This window comes from Sinohyriopsis cumingii, unplaced genomic scaffold (genome assembly GCF_028554795.1).
Source record: "Sinohyriopsis cumingii isolate HCF-2022 unplaced genomic scaffold, ASM2855479v2 utg001527l, whole genome shotgun sequence".
In the NCBI taxonomy this organism is placed as follows: domain Eukaryota; kingdom Metazoa; phylum Mollusca; class Bivalvia; order Unionida; family Unionidae; genus Sinohyriopsis; species Sinohyriopsis cumingii.
Window position 1 is genome coordinate 2654937 of NW_028316012.1, and position 22985 is coordinate 2677921.

The window sequence follows — 22985 nt, forward strand, 5'->3', positions numbered from 1 at the left end:
TAGTATCAGAACCAGAAGAGGAAATTGAGGCGGTTGAGGAGGAAGAGGGGGACGCTGACCCTCGTTGAGAAGTACACCGAAATGGGACTAGATCAAGCTTTGTATGACGTCAACAAAGCAGGGCAGTTTATTAGAGCCATACAATACGTTGCCTACAAATCTCTAGACACCTTTAAACCAAGACCTTCGCAATGGGGATTAGGGTCAGAGTTCTTCCCCAATTCTACAGACAAACCTACACTGGATACCCCCTCAGTCAACTGGTAGAAGCCGCTGCTTACATTGCCGCCCATCATGGCTACGCATTTCCTGATATCAAGAATCATGAGACTAGGAGTGCGGGAAAGAACGTGAAAGCAAAAGAGAGACGTGTTACCTTCTAATAGAAAAAAAACAACCTTTTTTAGGGCTCCAAAAGATTTCTTTTTATTAAATAGGGAACCATATTTGGCTTGGTATCCCTTCTTGACTAAACTATTCTCGAAACAAACTTGACCCATTGGAACACCGCAACAATCTTAACTTTTTAAACCTAACAGTGACCAAACTGGTATATGTCTCTTAGACATAATAATTTAAATAAGATCAGTATGGTTATTGTTATGTACACTAAGTACTAATATTAGATAGATATGTTAGGAAGTAGGAAATTTAACAGACTCGTTAGATTTGAACTAATTGCACAAGTGGTTAACACATTATTGGTACTTTTTACTGTCCATTAGCAAAAACGGGACTTGATTTGAAATAAGTACGGGCTAACGTTTTGTTGAGTACTTAACACCCATGGCTGTCTTTTTGAGCACCTTTTTCCTCCTTTACCACGCTCGGACAGAAAAATGAGTGTGTGGTGAAACTATTCCCACTCATGTTTAAAGCCTTTCAGTCAGGTTGTTAAGGACTAGTTAGTCCTACACCTGAGTGGCTAAATTTAAAAGTAGTCTGTGAGTACATAAAAGCCTGGGAGATGAGGCTCTCTTTCCTTCCCCAGGAGTAATTAAAAATCACGCGGTGCGTTATTAAACCAGTGATATATGCTCCATTAGAGCGAAAATCACTTTAATTCAAGTAAGCAAGCAAGCAAGTTCGGGTACCGTCTCTAGCACTCTTGATGACACCAACTGTCTGGGTTATTTTCTTTCTTGCAAGCCCCTATGTTCCACTTCTGTTTGTGATAATAACTTGTGATACTTCACATTTTCTAAAGTGGAAATCTTTACAAGCCGTACAAAATACAAAACTTATATGACTTTGGCTTTTGACACTTGCACAGACTCTTCACTTTATAAGTGTCACGAGAAAATTGTATATCCCATTTTTACCATTTTCAAAAACACGCACACACTTGCAGCTTGACCAGAAATATGTACATCTTGTTTTGTGGATAAGTCACAGACAAGTCCAAGTCCATAGGTCGTTATGAACGTTAGGAATATCCCCTCATTTTTGCAGAAATATCAAAGCTTGTATGTGCATTTTCCCTTTTCCACTCTATATTAGCACTTAGATTTGTTCCAAAAAAAGAAAAAAGAAACGAAACAATTTTGAAGAAAAAAACAACTGAATTTTGAATTCAGGTTTCTCTCTGTTTATAATTTTTTTTCAAGTTGATGGTGCATGACAGAGTACATTCGGCTACCTTTCCAAAGTGAGAGACATTTCTTCACATGTCACTGCCTTTGTTAAATTCGGTTTCATTGGTTAGTTATCGTTAATCTTTAATTTTTTGATGCATTTCTTTTTGATAGAAGATTTAAGGCTTTCTAGTGTTGTAGCTGTATTTATGTTGTTTAGTCTGTTGATGAAATTATCTATAGCAAAGTGCTTAAGATTTTTTTCAGGTTTTTATTATTTCAAGCCATACAAAAGGAGACCAAGTTTGTCTTCAAAGAGGATTGAAACTCTAAATTACACGGGCGTGAAGAAAACATCGTTGTGTTCATTCTAATCATGCTTGCCGTATCTCTTTGTGTTTTAGAGGTCATATTTCTTCTTAAGTAAATACACGCATCAATAGACAGACAGACTGGGTCAACATCCTTGAGTTTCACTGTACTTTCGGTTCTTTACTTCATACAAACCCCAAATTCATTAGTTTGTAAAAAAAAAAAAAAAAAAAAAGATAACATGCCCCTCAATACTGTAACACGTCTGTTCTGACTCTACCGATGTGAGTGTGAGCGTTTATGTTAAAATGTTTAAGTGAGATATAAAAAAAATGGTCAGCTTCAAAAAGCGAACCAATACTGTGACGCTCATTATTTTGATGTGGTAAGAAGAAATGGTACAACACACACAAAGAGGGCTTGTAAGTTCACATTTCAGTCTGTCTGCACTGTAATGGTAACAAGGCAAGAACATAGGGATTATTATGCCACACAGTCCTAGAACAAAACAAAGCATCACCCGTTGTAAGCCATTTCATTGGCTACACTTATTTTCTTACCACGTTCACTTCGAATTGACTTGAGTAGCTATTCACACAGTGACGAGAATGGCCATGCTTTACTGGGTCTATCCTATAGGCGATTTATATAAAAAAAAAATTCAAAAATTAAACTAATGCACGAACAATGGTGCCATGGGCGATCCCATGGAAATTGTGTCCGTCTTATTGCAAAATACATCAATATTTAATTTAACCGTGCAGATCGCTAGAACAAACCTCTGATCATATACATTTTGAAAAGTGTTGTGTGACACGGATCGCCATTGTCGCTTGGTGTCTGCTTTCTTCTTCGAAAAGAGATCGTTTCGTCTTGACTATAAAAATTTATTTTGACTAAGTTTTACGCACTACTTGAACTCATACATTTCACGTTGTAGGTGTAAGCCGTCGTTCTCAGTTTTCTGGAAGTTCGTTTCTGCGTTTCTCAGATGTGATACTATCTTTTATGGACCGAACGAAATTTCTTTTGGCGTGAATCAGGACTCGTTGTTTTATGGCATATTTGGAGAGCATTGATGAAAGCTCAGTTATGTCGTCTTCGAAATCGCTGACACGGATCTGAGCTAACACTTCAGGTTTTGTGTGAGGCGATACGGTACATCATTGCCTTTTACTTCCTCAATGAAATCGTTTCATCTTATTGCAAAATTACATTTGACTAGGTTTCATACGCAGCAGGTCCCTGTATATAAGGAGAGTGTCTTAGCGTCAGAGTATTCATTCCACTCTCAAACGATCAAGAAGATGGAAGGGTCAGCACAGATCGACCTGCTGGTCAAATATTTGCTAAAAGTCATACGAAAGCATAATTCACAGGCGAAAGTGGCAACAAAACTTACTCTTTTGGTCGTTGATTTGATGAGAGTCATACGAAAAGTGTGTGCTAATGAAGTTTGCTATATCTGCAAAGGTAAATGGGTATTTGTCTCCAGAATACCTGCTTCGTCTAAGAAAGAGAGACAAAAGTCAAGATACCTAATATCGTTGTCAGGAGAAAGGACACTGGAATTCAGAGTGCCCTACGAGAAAAGAGAAGAAACAGAAACAAGACGAAACAGAGAAGAGGGATTCAGAAGAAGAAGAAGAAATTGAAGATGATGAAGAACTTGTGCCAGTAAAGACATGGAAATGGAAAAAATTGACAATGTGAGCCGATGCGTTGGCCTGATGTGAAATTTCATACTACCTTCTAAAAGAGAATAGACCAGAAAGAAAACGTAAGTGTCTCTTGGTCTTGACATTGTATGATAAGGATGGCGTGTTTTGTTTTTACTCACACTTTATGAAATTGTGCTCTTTCACCTCTCTCTATCCCTCTGGATCATGTTTTAGTTAGAATTGAAATGGAAGGACGTTTTCCTTCACGCACGCTCATTAGGCATGCAAGTCCGTAAACAATAGTCAGTCTATTCATCCATCATTTTGTGTCTTGATATTTCCTAAATCACACACTGATGCCATAAAATAACGGGTCAAATGGGTTTTTTAATGTTGGGAGTGGGGGGTGGGGTGTAGGTGTTTGGCAGAGTTGGTCATTGCAGGTGAGGGCTTAGGTGCTTTCAGAAAACTTTTTCTTCTTCACTCTGTGTTGATAGTATATTTGGGGTTTGTATGCGTTCGCGTACGTTTGTGTGGATAGTTTATTTGGGGTTTGTTTTTTCCTCTTCCCTGTGTGTGTTTGTGTGTGTGTGTGTGTGTTCGCGTACGTTGTGTAGATCGTATATTTGGTTGTTTTTTTTCTTCTTCCTCCCGAGTGTGGATAGCATATTTGGGGTTTGTATGCGTTAGCGACGTTGTGTCGATAGTATATTTGGGGTTTGTATGCGTTCGCGTACGTTTGTGTGGATAGTTTATTTGGGGTTTGTATTATCTCCCTTCTGTGTTGATAGTATATTTGGGGTTTGTTTTTACCTCTTCCCTCTGTGTGTGTATGTGTGTATGTGTGTGTGTGTGTGTGTGTGTGCGTATGTCTGCGCGCGTACGTTGTGTGTGTATGTGTGGGTGTGTGTATTGGTCTCTGTTTGTCCCCATAAAACTCACTTTATCCCTATCAGATACACTCTACCTACCTACCTGCAGTAGCGTGTATTCAGGTCAGCCACTTGCAACACTGTTGACACTTATCCCCTAGTGTTCAGTACAGTGACGTCACTGACGCTGGAAATTTCGAGACTATAAATATGGACTTGGGGATTTCCACAGGTTGTAGCTATACATATATACTAGAGTTCATAAACAGGAACGTCACTCAAGCTGAGGCTATAAAAAGATAGTGGGATTTTCCAAAGGAATAACCCACAAGTTGGAGCTATAAATAGATAGTGGGATTTCATAGGAATTTTAGCTGATTATAGCTATAAATAGATACATGGGTGTTTATCGACGATCGTCACACAAGTTAATTTTGTAAGTAGTTACTAATTTTATCCATTTTATAGTGTGTGTGTGTGTGTGTGTATGTCTGCGCGCGTACGTTGTGTGTTTGTGTGTGTGTGTGTATGTCTGCGCGCGTACGTTGTGTGTTTGTGTGTGTGTGTGTGTGTGAGTATGTCTGCGAGCGTACGTTGTGTGTGTGTGTGTTTGTGTGTTTGTGTGTGTGTGTGTGTGTGTGTCTATTGGTCTCTGTCCGTATAAAACTCCCTTTATCCCTATCAAATACATTCTACCTACCTACCTACCTACAGTAGCGCGTATTCAGGTCAGCCACTTGCAACACTGTTGACACTTATCCCCTAACCTACCTACCTACCTACCTACAGTAGCGCGTATTCAGGTCAGCCACTTGCAACACTGTTGACACTTATCCCCTAGCGTTCAGTACAGTGACGTCACTGACGCTGGAAATTTCGAGACTATAAATATGGACTTGGGGATTTCCACAGGTTGTAGCTATACATATATACTAGAGTTCATAAACAGGAACGTCACTCAAGCTGAGGCTATAAAAAGATAGTGGGATTTTCCAAAGGAATAACCCAGAAGTTGGAGCTATAAATAGATAGTGGAATTTCATAGGAATTTTAGCTGATTATAGCTATAAATAGATACATGGGTGTTTATCGACGATCGTCACACAAGTTGATTTTGTAAGTAGTTACTAATTTTATCCATTTTATTCTAAACCGTTGTAACTTAATTTTCGGGGATAAGTTTATTTTCCTTTATATTCTGGGACAATTTCGTCATTTTAGCGTTACTTTTAGTCACATCCATTTTGTCGTTGAGCATTTCCTTGATTATAGCTATTTATAGCATCATTACAATTATGCAAATTTTTGAACACCCCAGCAAGATTTCAGGTCTTGGTAATGCTTTATATATAAATCTCACGCTTGTACTAGTGTATGTATGTCTCTGTCTCTGTTGTGTTTGACCCTCTACCATCATTGTCCATAGACAATCCCACCATGTTCAATTTCCCTTGACGCTAGACAGTCCCAGATTTTTCTCCATATTCAATTCCCCTTGACGCTAGAGTGGCCCACGATTTATTCCCATGTTAAATTCCCCTTGAGGCTAGAGTGGCCCACGATTTATTCCCATGTTAAATTCCCCTTGAGGCTAGAGTGGCCCACGATTTTTCTCCATGTTAAATTCCCCTTGAGGCTAGAGTGACCCACGATTTTTCTCCATGTTAAATTCCCCTTGAGGCTAGAGTGACCCACGATTTTTCTCCATGTTAAATTTCCATTGAGGCTAGAGTGACCCAGGGGTCTCTGTAATGATAATTCCAATTGAGGTTAGGGTGACCCACCTTACTACTTATGTATGTATGTATTTATGTACCTATGTTTTTTTTTTTTTTGTTCTGAGTGAATGGTAAGAGAGTTAGAAACTGAGTTGGAGTATATCGCTCGATGGCGGCATGAACGTTGAACCTGTGTAGTATACAGCAAACCAAACCCCTACAGCAGGTTTATCCTGGGGGACCAATTGTATCTTACATTCCTTATTTTGAGATTATATTGATATTACCACACTAGACTATTTTAATGCATTAACATAGCTCGTTTGTTTATGCCGTCAATTGTGGTTTACATAGCTTGGCAACGTTGTAAAGAAAACGGAAACTTGCCGGATGTAATACCGTGGTAATGGCGACCCTTTTACTTGTTTTCATCGTAGTTAATTGAACTTTGTCAAAGATATGATTTCAATTATGATTTAAACGATCCCTTTTCTGAAGACAAATTTGGAACAATGCCTGCATAGGATTGCCTTTTGAAACGTATTGAACAAATTGCTCTGTATTTGTCAAAACACTTTGAATAACATTTGCTGAAAGTTACGGTACACAAAGCATCCAATATCTATTTTCGTGTTCACTGGGTTATTCACTCTAGATAACATCCTACATCTAACATATTGTGCCTTGTAAATGTGACCTATCTAGGTTTAAGCAGTTTCAAACGAAGAAAAAAACAAAACAATACCGCATTGAATACGCTGGTATTGTTTACTGTTAGTTGTGAACAACTATTCGTGTTCATTCAAGATGAAACCTAAATATAGTTGCAAGTATGATATAGAATGTTCCCCACAGAGAGTGTTGTGTTCCAAAATATGCCCAGTGAAATGTTTCTTTATCAATCAAAATACAGTAAGCAGTTTTTGCTGGAAGATTTTCTTCATCAATATTTTAAAATTAAAATGTTTAATTTGGAAGGATGGATTATTTTCAGAAAATAAACATAGGCATCTTCTAATTAAGGTAGTAAATATAGAACGCTTTCCATTTCAGCCAAATACGATGAACAATAATTTTGCTGCTTTCCGTTCATACCGTCAAATGATTTGCTTTGACACACAAAGGTCTGAGATACAAGTAATCATATGATCTTTAATAAGAGTGAAATACGTACATCTGAAGCCCAGTCATTAGACGGAAGAAATCTTTCAGGAACTTGAACAAATTAATCCAGGATTTATTGGTCCAAATCTCAGTTAATAACACCCCTTTAAGTAGGAAGCTCAAAATAATATAGGATTTGCCTTATCTGACTATACAGGGGCTACGAACGTAAATATATCCTGCATTTGAATCACAGGCTGTGTATATAGAAAAAATATCATTAAAATTCGATAAGTACTATTTCTAGCACCTTGCATCACTCATTTCATAATATGACTGGGCTTATGCTCATGGAAACCGTGACAGGAAAATCGAAAATGAGTCGCCATTTAAGCGTTGGCGTTGCTTATTATGATCCTTACACCTTATTATTTGAAAATATGTTAGTTACTTAAGATTTCAAAATGAGGTCAAACACACTTTTCCCTAGCACTTTTAACACTGAATCAATATATGTGAATATGTTAGAAAAGGATAGACACATGCAACGGATATAATGACTGCCTATTACGACTGTATTAATGTTTCCTATACCATATATTTGTGTGCCTTAAGTGAAGTTACTAAGACATTGGGACGTGTCTTTGATTGATTTTCTGCAGTTCTGAAATCGTGACGAGTTTTTAAGTCTATATAATAATCGTCTCGGCACACCTTTCAAGAATTAGCAGATCGCTGTTAAATATTCGATCATCATTAAATCGTCATTTGCGGCTCCTAACATGTCTAGTCTATATTTATCCTGATTTCTGACTTTTTTAAGGACCATACTACCTATCTTAACCTCATGATTCATGCATTGATTATATAACAGCAAACAACAACAAATGAACACCCTCATTCCAATTCTACATGTATCAAAAGCAATACAATCAAATCATGTTCTTCAAAGTTTTATGAAATATTCCGAAAGCTCCTTGACTCACGGGGTCACATCCATAAGACTGAATCTGTTCGATGCCTAATTATTGCATAACTTGCCCAGCAATTCCGGACATAGCATTTGACCGTTTATCAGATTGAAAAGTTTCGAGAAGACAATAATGTGTAAAAGTCTTTATCGAAGATTTTACTATGGATTAATTGTAATACTACACAACGGAGTGGCCTTTGGAAATCATGTGCACGCACACGTTAGTCAACATGTGTTGTTAGTCTGACGTCGTCATAGGTAATAGTCTGACACAATCTACCATTATTCTAACATATGGTTCATGCAGTGCAATAATAGGTTACATATGATCCTTGGATATCCTCTGATGGGCTCTCCTACTATTTGACAAATATGACAAGATCCACATTATTTCGTAACATCATTCTTAATTTTCGGTCAATAAAATAGTCATAAATATGAGGATCAGTCTTACTAACTCCTTAATGACCAGCAAAGAGAGTTTCAGTGGCTAGACTAAGAGTGTTCTGTCGATGTGACTTAGAATCAACAATTTGAAAACACACTAACCTCTCGTCACCAACGGGTACTTTCTGTCACCTCCATTTTCTCCTAAATACCCGATGTACACAAAATAAGAACCTGATACTTGTGTTGATTCAGTTTCCTAGCAGTTATCTGAAACAAACAAGGGAACCCAAGATCTTGTTCATGTGAGGAAACAAATTGCTGCAATTTGAAACCCTGATGAGAATTGTGAAAATGAGTAGCAAAATGAGAATCAGTGAGATCAATACCTCTTGCTTGATTAGTACTAGGAACGAGAGTGACCTCACTAAAAGACTGACAAAATGTGCCAGCCAAAAGAATGACATCCTGATCAATACCGTACTCAAACGCTCTATTTGCCATAGGTCTAGAGACTGCACAAGCAGTGTAAATATCAGGAATGTCAATTGGGAAAGGACCAAATGTTTCATCCAAACAAGGCTTGTCAGGAACAGCATATCGATCTAGGTTATTACCTGGTAAAAACTGAATACCCTCAAAATGCAAAGAGAAGGACCAACAGAGCCACTCTTAACTCACCGGATAAGAGCATTTTCACTAGAAGAACACTTCTCTGACAAGGGCCAATTACTTTTAAAAAGAAAATAATCTGGGAAGCTACTGTATCTCGTAAAATGTTAAAAGGGATAGGCTTGGCATAATCAACAACAAGTGATAAATAACCTTTCGGCATAACTAGCTCATAATTCTCCATAACAAAAATCAGACTGGGGATTGCGAGACCCAACAAATCCATTGCTTACAACACATGACCGTAACCTTGACATCTTTGACAGCAAATCCTAAACCCTTGATGATACTTAAGGTACTAACTCATTCAGTTCAAGATACATTAATTAGCCACATCATAATCAGCAATGTATTATGTCAAGAGTGAAGTATAGAATATAAGTTCTCTTTATAATAACATGTCTATCATTCTCTTGGACAATTAAATTTACAACAATTTTCTCAAAATGAGGAAAATATTGATCGGCTTCCGTTTCTATAATGGGGGTACTAGACTAATACATCTGAATTTGTGCATGAAGTGAGGGATTTAAATCGTGTTACCCTTTCATAAGTTTGCTTTTTCTTTTCTCTTGCATCCTTTTATCTTTGCATTTGTATTTGCATTTATCTTTCTTTTCCTTTATTTGCATTTGCTTTTGAATTGCTGTCTAATCTTTCTGCATTTGCAGCTGTCTCATATTTCTGTTTTTGCATTAAGACCTGTCTTCGTTCTTTCTTGTTTTGCATTTGTGTTTGCATTACTTCCAGTGTGATTAAAATCAGATAATCACTGTGAAGATTGACAGCAGATACTTATGGGTCCTAATCTGGTGACCGTACATTATTACCATAATCGCTAGTTTTTATCTTCCAATCAGATGAAGACTTATACGTTTGCGCTTGGAGACTGAGCATAATGACTGAAGAGCATCAAAATGTGCCGAAGGATTTGATTGAATTTCAAATTTCTGAAATATGTATCTCCGTTGGCTAATCCAAAAGTCAATAGAACATAACCTCTAAGCGGGTGCAGTCAGATCTTCATATAGGACAGTGGATATCCGATTTTAATCAGACAAAATGGTTATCATGGAAAGCATACAGTTGCCACTAGCATCCCTTGGGTTGATGGTTTTTCCCGTTGTATTAGCTGTTTCTTCCGCCATCAAATATTCCGGAGGCAATGCATAGCCTACCATGTGCTGAAAAATGGCGTTACATCCACTAAGCCTAACCCAACCGAACAGCATGGCCTAGAGATTCAGTTGGTAGAACATCTGATGCGTAACTGAAGTGTCTTAGAGTCGATACCCGCCCAGGCCGGACAAAAACGAAGCCTTGGTCGAATATAACGGAAACAAAACTGTCATAGTTGATGATTGACGTATTTGTGTTATCAGATAATATCATTTTAAATTCAAAGAATATAAGTTGTAAAATACTAGTGTAAGCCATTTCCTAGTGAAAGTAAAACAATAATATCTATACGGACTTTCTCGGGGAGGGTACATATAGTACGGTACCAATGTTCATGCTCTACATTTGCAACCTATGTGAGTAGAACGAATATTTCCGGATTAAGAGCGATTGATACCGCGGCGGAATATGATAGTCCTAGAATTTCAAGACCAAATCACAGTTACTGAATCCTTATTAATTGATAAATTACATAGCCGAGCTTGTCGCAGATTTAAGTGATCATTTTATTGATATAAATATTTGCAGAGATGAGATGGAAAGATGCATGGTAATTCGAAAATTCTTTTGACAGTTACGAAAAGGCAGGGAAGTACAAAAGCATATCAACTGGTTATATATCAGGATTCTGTATCAACTCTGTCTTGAACAAATAGTGTAGTGAATGAGTATTGTTGTCAAATGTACACACCAACACAAATGAAACATTCAAGCAGAATTTACTTGTTTATGTGTATTATTTGGAATGGGCACTTTGTTCACCTGTTCGATTAAATATATTAACTAAGGTATTCTACAACGAATTTGCGTGACTGGTAACTGGTTTTATCTTTTTAGAAAGGCATGACCCTAAGTTTCATTTTTATTTCTTGGAATATGAGACAGAGACTCCGTTGTAGCTTAAGCTCATTTTGGAAATTTATATAGACCTTACAAACCTGTCGTGTTACGTTACATCCAAAACTGGCGTAAAATTTCCATATTGTCACTTATCTTCATGCTTAATTAGTTCCAGTCCATTGTACACCTGCATTTTGAGTGTCAAGCCTTTTGAATTTAGCCGCATTGCTTTAGAGATATAACATCCAAACCAAATGCGCTAGTACCTGTTGTAAAATATATACAGCAGTTTAAACTACACACATATCGATATGTCACTAAACACCATCAATTACACCAAGTTATTTACTTTTATGATATCTTGCTGATTGTACACCTGCATTTAGTTTTGAGTAGCAAACTTACTGAATGCAGCCACATTGTTTCAGAGATATAATATAACATAGAAAACAAATGCTTGAGTACCTGTTGTAAAATATATACAGTAATTTAAATTCCACACCGATTGTTATGTCACTAAACACCATCAATTACGCCAATTTATTTATTTTGATTATTTCTTGCTGACTAGGCTGAAGTAGCAACACAACATATATGTACTTGTTTAATGTTTACATTCAAATAACATGCAAACAATGTTACTTTGTTATATCTAGATAGTATTGTTATGTCTTATCCTTGAGAAAATACATACTTTATATCTTCCGAACTATCAGGTAAATTTGTTTCAAGATAATTACATTTTCTTTTGAAATTATATAGTTAGATGTAGTCTTCGTCGGAAATATAAAGAATCTAATGTATTTTTTCCTTACTGACTGTTTTAGGAAACCAAAAGTTTCTTTATCAAATATTATCATTAACAGTAGTCGAAAATAAAAATAGAAATGCTTCAATATGTCCACTTGACCATTAAAAAAATTGAAGTGTCCATTCTCATCGTCATCGTTGTTGTCATCATCATGACCTTAAGAGTTGGACCATCAAAATCTAAGACATAGGTTCTGGGGCGAACGGACTCTCAGTCGTCAGCATGGTTAATATTCGTCCTTTTGACATAATCCGCTACACAATAATGAAATGAATTTAAAGATTTATAATCCTTATACAACCTTTTGTATTTAACAAAGCGTTAGATGTCTAACATTGTCTCATTTCTCCCTGTACCGGCCCCACAAAAGGACATGTCAGACTCACCAGTTATCATTAAAACATAATTCCCAATTAACAGATCAGAATGTAGATTTCGAACTGAAGAGACATAAATCAAAATTATTTAAAGTTCTGTTCATAATGGTTGATCACAAATATAAAATGGAATATATCCGCAGTAATAACGTCACGAAATAATAATAATAATAATAATAATAATAATGACTTTGTATTGCGCCTAATCCTTAGAATATGTAAGCGCTTTACAACATTAGACAACACCTATAAGAAACATATATAATGATATGATTACAAACACAAACACCATGAAACTAGAAAACATAGAAAAAAAACAAATGCTGAGATTATTTAAGGTAGGAAATATTATTAGGTCTTTAAGTTTATTCTTGCAGTCGAAATAAGTGAGTTTTGAGAACAATATTGAATGTGATCTGTGTCTTTGAGTTTAAAACCTCTTCTGTTGTGAACTGGCATTGACTTCTCTGGTCAAGTGAATACTATTCTTATGCTTTGTTTTAATATAGGTATCTAAAAATATGGACCTTTTTGACCTCACTTGTGTATTTAATTTTTTATGATTTTTTATACTAAGTCGCTGATTGCATCATTAAATTTGTACATAAAAGCTGGACCCTGCCCCCTAAGCACGTGCTGTTCCACATTCGGGGTTGGGGGTGGCGAGCGGTGTGTGATCTAAACGGGCCCATAAAGATTTAATATTGCATATTGTCTCTCAAACCAATAACTTCACAGCTGTTAGAGATTACTTGATAACACTTGGTATGACTATCATTACAAGGGAATCATTTACGTGTATATGGTTTGTGCCGCACTTACTTTTCCTGTATAAAATGTTGCAAATAATCATGAAAAATCATCACTGTATACAAAACCGCCTGACGACGTATAAAGCAGATCATAAGTGACATTCAATGGTACTTTGCATGTTTTCGTTGATGTTGTGTACGTCTAATTAGTCGTAAGAACTGCAAACCTTGATGAAAGGTTAATGTTAATAATGTTCTGTTTGCCCGTGGGGTGTCGATGGGTGTATATAATTTATCAAGGAAACAGTAGGTCATAAAATAGATCTTAGATCCATTTTCATTACAATTATCAGCACCATAAATATAGAGGAGCATATAAAATAGAACTTATTTATGGCAGGGATTTTCGAATAAGTGCTAGAGGGACAATTAGGATTGATAAATTGCAAATTAACTGTCCGAAATAAGTCTACATTGTACTAGAAGACACATGTCTTGTAGTTTTTATCTTTATCTAAGCCATGTTATAACCTTAAGACCACGGCCGCGGACAGAATATGTGGGCCATAGCAAAATTGATCCAGTAGGCCCCTATGAATTACAGAAAAAACACCAATAACTTATCTCTTCGGCGATGGTCCCCTGATAGTTGTGGGCCCCTGGAATGGTGTCCTAGTTGACCTACCCTGTCCGCGGCCCTGTTTACGATGCTCGTTTATTGATCTCCGGGATATATTTATAAGTTGTCCAAATTTTACCCAAATCAAGGTTATTCAATATTGATATCTACTTTCGGTTTAGATTCCACGTATCACTCACAGTAAATACCAGTTGCGTATGTGGCCTTAACAAGATGTCTTATAAGCTAAGATGAGATATATTTCCCTAGTTCGAAATCACTTTCAAATTGTATGAAAGTAGGCGATACATGTTATTAACACCGTAACACAACTTTTCATTTCTAAAACGAATAATTAAAATAAAAACGCACGCACAAAATAATGTGGTTCAGTCATTGCATATACCAAGTGCTATCGTTTCAGCAATAGTGACATATCTATATATCTGCATTTAAGAGTGAATTGCCTTTTTTCAAGAATGGCTTGTCTGTCACATACTGAATATGTCCAACTGACTGAACCTAAGGTCCTAAGTGTGATGGTCTACACGAAATAAACAAGATATTATGGTAAATGTGAGACGGCATGAGAGAGAGAGAGAGAGAGAGAGAGAGAGAGAGCAAAGAAGATACAAACATAAGAAGTACATTACTAAGTTTAGCATACAATATTTACTTATACATGTATTTTTCCAAGTTATATTTCGTTCTAAGCTGAGAGTGTGCTCTCTTGTTATTTGTGCTCTTCGTCAACGCATTATTTACTATTGTTATTTTTGTTATTAATAATATTGCCGTTTGTAGTATATATTGTCAGTATCCTATATTGTTATGTTAGTTCGGTGTTAAGGAAACATTTATTTTGTATGGATTTGTAGTAGTAGAGCTGTGGTAGTGCTGTTTCACTACGATTTTTATTGTGGTAGCATCATAAAAGAGTGGTAGTCGTTTATTTGCACGCTTAAGTTACTGTAAGAAGTATGAGGCTGCAGAGATATTTTTTCTACACATTGTGTTGTTAAAACTCATCAGTCTTGAAGTAACAGAAAGAAGCCAAACAAATGGTCTTGCAAAACTTCACAAATAATTTAACACTTCTAAGTTATGAGATGAAAATTTAAGCACTTACATTATTGTGAATTAAATCCAAAATATATCACACGTTCAAAGAAAAATAGTGTTCCGAATGAATTCCAGATCTTGCATGTGTTGATACAGCAATAGCCTTGAATGTGCTGAATTGCCAAGAGTAATGATGTGTTACAATAATCGAACAATATTGTTTTGTCCTAACAGTCATATGATCAATTTCTAATTCCGTTAAATAATTGAAATAAATTACTCCTCTCAAATTAAATCTGCTCACAACATTAAATACTTCCGCAGACTGAAAATACATTAGAACAGTAATAAAAATGGCTATAAAAAGAAATGGACACTTCCCTCCCTATATACATCGTCATGGCTCTATTACGACAATTCCCGCGTGACTAACTCATTCCATCAGCTTAAGCAATACAACATGAATATTTATATCTGATATATACTTGTCCTAGGTACAGTAAAATATTATTCACAACGAAAAGAACTTTAAATGTATTGCGTTTCGGCTGTGTGAAGTGGGCATTTGCGCAATAAAGTTAGGCTATTTTGATATTATATTTTGTGTTCAAAGACTGAAAGATTAGACGAAATTTCATTTTTTTAACTATTAACTGTAATATCTGAATCTGTACTTATTACTCGATTGATGATATAATTTGAATGATAGGAAAAATATGATCAGGTCACATTTGTCTTCTTCTTCTTCTTCTTCTTATTATTATTATTATTATTAATATGTTTATTTATTTTGCACATATCATCGCATATTGTCTTCAGTCTCACTGGCGGTACTAAATTAAACAATAAGAAAAAAAAAAAACATATATGTCATGTTCCTTATAGGGGAATAACGGTACAATATATATCGATGGTCTTTATAACTAAGCTTATGAGAAGTACACAACTCGCTTAAGCAGCAAATATTACCAATGTGTCGAACTATTTGTGCCTTACGACACAGTATCACAAATAGGTTATTTCGTGATAAGGCAATCGAAGTAAAAGGCTTTGACCAAGGCCACACCATAGAAGCTGACCCAGGCTTGTCCATGGTAGGATTCGAACCCGCACCGTACGGTGGCGAGTCAGACACGCTAACCACTGAGACACCGCAGCTTGAACTATTTGTAAGAGACGAGAACGCCAAAAAGGAAACCAAATAATACTGTTGTGTTCGATTTGGTTGATGCGTCAAAATTATAGATGCATATGACGTTCATTTAGACCTAAAACCATTAAGTACTATGCAATGTTTAAATCGTTCTGAGCATCAACTATCAGCTAAGTTTTAGAGAAAAATTCAGTGACACTTGATGAATGACGATTGCAACACAATAATCGACGCATGGTAGGTTATTGTTTCTGCATGAAACGTATTAAAACTATCAGTTAAAAAAGAACGTTTTGAGATACCTTCATAAAATCCTACACAGGCTAAACTAAAGCTGTATCTGTACTTTCATTTTATATTCTGTGTATCACAGACGCGAAATATCAATAGGTTAGTCCCTCTGAGAAGTTGTCGTATATGCCTAGGTATAAGTTGTTATCAAAGCATACTAAATTAAATATATTTGGGATAAATGGGGGGTAGACATAATTTAGGAACGCTTTACATTTTTAGCGAGATTCACCATTACTGAAACCCTTATATGATCTATCATGTTACCTACATACGTCATAGTTATACAATTGTTGATTTGGCCCTGCTAGTTTAAGAAAACACATATGACAATGTATTAACTATGCAATGTTAGGATTCATTTAAAATGATATGTTTTATCTGCGTTGTGAATGTTAAAGCATACAACTAATCTCCTTGGAGAGGGTCGTCAGAGGAAGAAAACAAATACACGACACACGGTCTAAACAACTAATCTCCTTGGAGAGGGTCGTCAGTGGAAGAAAACAATTACACGATGCACGGTCTAAACAACTGATCTCCTTGGAGAGAGGGTCGTCAGTGGAAGAAAACAAATACACGATGCACGGTCTAAACAACTAATCTCCTTGGAGAGGCTAGTCAGTGGAAGAAAACAAATACACGATACACAGTCTAAACAACTAATCTCCTTGGAGAGGGTAGTCAGTGGAAGAAAACAAATACACGATGCACGGTCTAAACAACTAATCTCCTTGGAGAGGGTCGTCAGTGGAAGAAAACAAATACACGATGCACGGTCTAAACAACTAATCTCCTTGGAGAGGGTCGTCAGAGGAAGAAATCAGATACACGATGCACGGTCTAAACAACTAATCTCCTTGGAGAGGGTCGTCAGAGGAAGAAAACAATTACACGATACACGGTCTAAACAACTAATCTCCTTGGAGAGGGTCGTCAGAGGAAGAAAACAAATACACGATGCACGGTCTAGCAACAAAGTAATTAAATAAAATGCACAGTTTAAACATATGACAATAAAACAGTATATTATAAGTGGTTTTAGTTAAAGAATGTAATATAGATATACAATATACATTGTAAACTTGTTTAACGTAACATAAAACACCCATGTAACTGTATTTTGTGTATTATCAACACTGCAAATTCTTGTCTTGTTGTATACGAACAATAATAATTTGACGTACATGCCGTTACATGATCAATACAATATATAAGATTTCTTCATATTACATACCCAGTTTTAACTTTTCAGCAATTTTGCAAACAGTTATAACAGTCATATTTACTGGAGCCATTAGGCCATTCTAATCATTGTAATACGTGTACTACTCCATTTGATTGCGTTATGAAAGAAATTACTGCTTAGCGATTTTATGCTGTTTTTAATTAGCACAATCCCCTGGAATAACATACAACGTATTTGAATTACAACACAGAAAGTACTTAATTAGGATACGATGACTGTTTTGCAGTCAATTTTCATTAACACCTATACAAACAGCCAGAAGGCAAACTTAAAGATTGTTTTCATTTCATAAAATAGTGCGTCATAATTTTAAGTCATATATTGCATTGACAACCGTTATTATCCACTTGTGAACAGTAACAATGACAATATTGGTTGATCGTGTTTCTCAACAGTTGATGTTTTTTTTGCTGCAAAATTTGTACAATGAGTGGTATATCATTGACACAGCGTACGTATATTTTATTTATATCACATACAAATTTATATCACATACAAATACGTATATTTACCCCTTGAACGAGTTAAGATTTACTACAGGCAGCTGTGTATTGACCAAGTGAATGAACTAAAATGTCCGCTACAAAATGTAGTTATATGCCTTTTGCGGCTATTCACAATCAGCTTTGCATATTGATTAGGTGATTGTTTTCTTTGTTTAGTTTCTATTTTTCTTCACATTGATTAAATCAATATAATACACACTTATGATTTAAACGCGAAATATGGTTTTAATAATAAAAGTCGCGTACTACAAACACTTGGTTAGCAAGCCATTCATTTGAACTCAAAGCCATTCACATGCCGGCTCATGGAAATTAATGTGGAATATAAACTAAGCGAAATGACTAATTAACAAGAGCTAATTAATATGTTTTAATATATTTACAGTTGATCTATGTAATTATTCTGCTTTATTAACAGCACCACCGAAGATAAACTCTTTCTCTCTCTCTCTTTGTCTGTCTCTGTCTCTATCTCTCTCTCTCTTTGGTCGGTTTGGCTTTATCCCTCTCCCCCTCTCACTCTCTCTCTGTGGTTGGTTTGACTTTAAAAAACTCTCTTTCTGTCTCTCTCTGTCTTTGTCTGTTTGTCTGTCTGTCTGTCTCTGCCTCTATTTCTCTGTCTGTCTGTCTTTCTGTATGTCTGTCTGTCTGTCTGTCTCTCTTATCTCTCTCTCTCTCACTCTCTCTTTCTCTCTCTGTCTGTCATCCTTAGGTCTGGTTGACTTAACTTTTTCCATCATCATTTAAGTTATTTTTATACGTCACTAATGATTAATGTGTGAAAAATCATCAATACTCTAGAATCAACTGCAGGATGTAGCTAGAATGTTATATATGCTTATTATTGCGCCATGGGCGGATCACAAAATGTACTTTCTCCTTTAAAGACGTTCCTCAAGCACATTATGTTAGGAGAATGAGTAATAGCGGGGGGGTGGGGTGGACGCTGAGCATTCAACCTCTACCTCGGGTATCCTATTAGCTGGATTCCAAATATAAACGATAACAAGTTCTTCTTATTACATAAACAACATAGCTTGGAGTCATTTGATCTATTAACCTAAAATACAGTTGAGAAGATGAATGTTGAGATCTTCTTTCCTATAAAATTTCTTCAGTGAATAAAAAGAAGTTATTAGGCTGTGTTCTTTGATATAATTGGGTCTGGTGAAATGTACTGCCGCCAGTGGATCTACCAGATTAAAGGTTTGCCTATGTGACGCTAAATCTTCGTGATGAAGGCTCGATGGTTTGTCTCCGCATGCCAGCCAAAAGCTTATAATATATTACGGATCGACATGTTGCGTTCGAATACGAGGATGGCATTGAAGGCTTGAACCTCTTGAGAAGTAATCTTAGTGAGGCCACTCTTGTCTTGCGAGACGTCAGAGTTCTCAAATCGTACAACCAATTTCAGCCACGAAAGAAGGCCTCGAGGTGTAATATCATGTGCTGCAGCTCATACAGGATAGGAGAGGCCTATGAGCGTTGCACAAATTGTCTCTGTAATTTACAAGTAGTCCATGATAGCGCGAACAGGATCTTGCATGGCTGCTGTTCTCGACCAGGCTATTGAAAGGAGCGAGAGAGTTACTATCATTTGGCTGCTGACAGATGGTTGCCTATTTTGTGCTACAAAGCCATGTTGTGTCAAGAGAACCAACAAACCCTTCGATTTGAACTAAGTGAAGAAGGATCGATAAGAAAAGCACGCGGATCGCTTACACTGAAAGCGGCAGTTAAAGGTATCAGGAAATATGCATTAGATGATAACGACTTTGGAGGGATAGAGGCACGCAGAGGGACAGTGTTGTTGGTAGGTAGCAAGTCCCTCAAAATACTTCGCTGTCCCCTCCCCCATTAGCCGTCTGAGTGGTAGGATTTATTGCTCTCGAGATTCCCTTTGCAATACGTATAAGAGCCGAGCATGTAGAAGAAGAGGACGGCTGGATTTTATCGGGGCAGTGCTATCTCTAGAACGCCTAGATCGGTGACCCAGGACTTGTCCCATCTGACATGGGCTATCAGAATCAGCGTGTCATTCCTTCGACCTCGTAACTTCTGATTTATGTTTGGTATCAACATCATCGGATGGGAGGCTAATGCCCACAAGTCCTACCAAATGATTGACAGTCATCCACGCAAACGTTTTGGGTGGGGAAGTGGAGCGAAGATCGGTAACTTGTGATTAAACCTTGTCGGAAAAAGGTCGATCATCGGACGCCCAAAAGGAGCCATGACTGACTGATGAGATACCATTCCGTGTGAAAGACTTGACCTCTTCTGGTTAGAGTGTCGACCAAGACATTGAATCTGCCAGGAATGTGCATGATTGTTTCGTTGATATGGAGATTGTCGCACCAGCTTAGAAACTGACAAATCAGAACACACAGGTCAGGAGGTTTTAATTCTTTCTGTTTGATGATATACGGCACCACCACAGAGTTGTCGGGCATAATCAGGACTATTTGTTTTCCTTCAGAATCGATCTTTTTAGAAGTTAAAGGCGTGTATAATAGCCTTCGAGAGGCCCTTTCCCCGGCTCCGACATGTCGCTGACGGCAGTGAAGGTCGACAACAGATGAGCACGCCAACCGTGCGCATTGTACCTATCATTGTTTCTGCCTTGGGCTTGTTTAGCTGGATTCCCATAGTCAGCCAACTTGTGCTGCACCACCGAAGAATGGGTGCAATCATTACTGTGTCATCAAGGGTACTTGAAAAGTGGCGTCATTTTGGCCACAATGTCTGCACAAAACGACGGCCAACATGGATCAAGGCTGCTAGCTCACTAAATAAAATGAGAGCTGAAAAAAAACATCTTTCTGAAATCAAAGTCAAGTTGGAAAAGAACTAGATGAACTAGTCGATTATCATTATGCGAACAGAATGAAGTCGCACCAAATACATGTAGGTTACAAATTTCAAGTCCAGACTGACACTTCTGGGAAGGACGGAGGTGTGACTTTTTCCATTTCACTAGAATACCTGGATTATCTAAACGAGAGAGGAGAGCGTTTCGTGTCTGCCTAGGGTTACAATCGAAAATAACATGTTTTTGGAGGTCTTCGTCCAGGTACACTGCTGTCTCTGTACCAGACAACGATGGGAAGAGAGTGACGACGGAATCCATAATCTCAGTGAAAGAACAAGGGCTAGTGTTGAGGTCAAAGGGAGAATTTTGAACCTATAAGCTGTGTCGCGGTAAACACAAACGGAAAAGTATGTTCTTGACCTGGGGAGATTAGGAATGTGAGAATATCGAAAATAAGGGCAAACTCATTCCATTCATTGGAGAGGCGGATTGACCACACCGTCTTCATCAAGAGCTTGTAGAACTTCAGTCAATGATGGGTCTCAACTTAATATTTTATATGAGAAAAAGAAATAGCCTTTAATAAAACAAAACCGCGGGCATTGCGGTCTTTGCTCCAGTTTCATGTATGTCGATCAGCAAGATCATCTCCTGTTGTAGGAATGCATCATTCATCCGATCTGACGTTGCGTCCGTTAAGTGAAGACAAGAGGTGGGTTCAAAATTCGGTTTCTTATCGCCTCTTTACGATTGCTTTCTTGGTACTAATACTTGTGACTCAAAAGGATTCTCTGATCTGAAACTACTTAACATGCATTCGCACTGGTACTGAGAGGTTCCAAAGCATCCGTGTTGGTTAAGCGGCGAGCCGGAGGGACAGTACCTGAGCTGCTTGTCTCAAACCTTCTCTAGTCGTCCTTCAAAGCAAAGGTGACGTCAATAGATTAGTCCATAAAGGGAGGATATAGCAAGTTTTAAGAAGCATGGCTCGCAGACATGCGGCACATCGTATCCAGAGTAAATTGGCATAAAGTAAAGTATTGGCCTGGTCAATGACCCTAGCAATCCTGGCCTTTCTCTCCTTAGAGTGGCGGTTACCTGGTGTCTCCGTCAAGTCTGAGAGGTGCCTATGGGGATAAATTCTACAGCGAAGCTTTTGTAAATACATCTGACGAACATGGAGAACAGTTAGAGCATATTAGTCCTCCTTATAAAGCAGACGAGTGGTCATATGAACAGCTACTATTGTCAACTGCCCTGTGATCAGTACTGAAGGTTTCTGTCGCCTTACGTCAGTCTCTTCGTTCTCTTCTAGATCTGCAGATTTTTTAGAGTAGTGATAGGGGTGTGGACTGCAATATGAAGTAGCCAGTACCATATAAATGTCCACAACGACAGCTTGAAAGCCAAACTTCAGTCGCAGCAATTAGTTGGATCAGTGTAAGATGTGAAGAATGGTTGATTTAAAGGCGATTCGTCGTACTCATTGTGTGTCGGGGTTCATATGGGGCTATTTACAGCTCTGAGGAATACAAAGCAGACGGTATGAAGACTCAATTCCTCCCTATGAAGACGTCATTAGTTCTCCCTAGTTGACAAGCTGTGAACATATGGAAGTCCGGCACTGCCGGGACCGCCGGCTGGTTTGTCAGGTGAAAGATCGACCTGAAAGCTGTCGGTATAGAGGACAGTTTTGCTATCACAAGTACTAGCCGATCCAAAAGCCTGGCTGACAGATAGATTTCTCACTGATATCTCCGTCATAGAAAGGGCACGTCGCCGACGGTACATATAGACGGACCTGATCTGTCACTAAGGTGTCTATAAATCCTAGTTGTCTGGACCGATTCAACGAGAAGGACCATATATTTGAGAGACAAAATGGCCGGCGACGGTTTTAGTATTCATTACATCCAATATATCAGGTAAAAACCTCCGTGCGTCCTGATTTTTAGTCCCGAGGACCATGATCGGACATTCGGGGCTACTTGCATCCACTGGGGTGCGGAAAATTGACTGTTCCAATGATTCGGATTCGGCTTGGCCGTCTTCTCAAAA

The 22985-nt window shown here is 37.6% G+C and overlaps 1 long non-coding RNA gene across 1 annotated transcript in view; it reads right to left on the bottom strand.

The window, feature by feature from the left end:
- The window catches only part of LOC149772022 (uncharacterized), a 32116-nt gene extending 16940 nt beyond the window's left edge, over positions 1 to 15176 (bottom strand). The window contains exons 1-2 of the long non-coding RNA XR_016418061.1: positions 14981 to 15176; positions 8764 to 8871 (exon numbers count right to left, since the gene is read on the bottom strand). This is a non-coding gene — a long non-coding RNA (uncharacterized LOC149772022). The remainder of the gene's footprint in view (positions 1 to 8763; positions 8872 to 14980) is intronic.
- Between the last annotated feature and the right edge of the window lie 7809 nt (positions 15177 to 22985).